This window comes from Sciurus carolinensis, chromosome 8 (genome assembly GCF_902686445.1).
Source record: "Sciurus carolinensis chromosome 8, mSciCar1.2, whole genome shotgun sequence".
In the NCBI taxonomy this organism is placed as follows: Eukaryota; Metazoa; Chordata; class Mammalia; order Rodentia; family Sciuridae; genus Sciurus; species Sciurus carolinensis.
In genome coordinates this window covers 83,889,082-83,889,711 of record NC_062220.1, presented here as the reverse complement: position 1 = coordinate 83,889,711, position 630 = coordinate 83,889,082, and the positions used below count along the sequence as shown (strand labels likewise).

The 630-nt window shown below is 37.9% G+C and overlaps 1 non-coding gene across 1 annotated transcript; it reads right to left on the bottom strand.

Annotated features, from left to right (window-relative positions):
• Window positions 1-298: 298 nt before the first annotated feature.
• Window positions 299-405, bottom strand: LOC124992058 (U6 spliceosomal RNA). Its single transcript, XR_007110056.1, has one exon. It is a non-coding gene; the product is annotated as a U6 spliceosomal RNA (small nuclear RNA).
• Window positions 406-630: the final 225 nt, after the last annotated feature.

Here is a 630-nt window from a genome sequence, read left to right as displayed (position 1 = left end):
AGTTGAAGATCTGGTATTGCGATACCCCCTGCTTCACTCTTTCTGCCAAGGATTGCTTTAGCTATTCTGGGTTTTTTATTCTTCCAGATGAATTTCATAATTGCTTGCTCTATTTCTGTAAGGTACATCATTGGGATTTTAATTGGAATTGCATTGAATCTGTATAGCACTTTTGGTAGTATGGCCATTTTGACAACATTAATTCTTCCTATCCAAGAACATGGGAGATCTTTCCATCTTCTAAGGTTTTCTTGAATTTCTTTCTTTAGTGTTCTGTAGTTCTCATTGTAGAGGTCTTAAAAATATGGAACGTTTCACGAATTTGCGTGTCATCCTTGCGCAGGGGCCATGCTAATCTTCTCTGTATCGTTCCAATTTTAGTATATGTGCTGCCGAAGCGAGCACTGAACTGGACTTTATGACTTGTTTCCAATAAATAAAGTATGGAAGGTGAAAAAATAATTGAAGTGGAGAAAATGGGGATGTGATCAAGGTTACCATCACATTAAGTCATGTGGACATAATGTCCCCTGGTTTGATGCTATGAGGAGGGTACTTGACCTTTATCCTCCAAATGGGTTACACCCTAGTCTAATCATGAGAAAACATAAGAAAAATCCAAATTGAGGG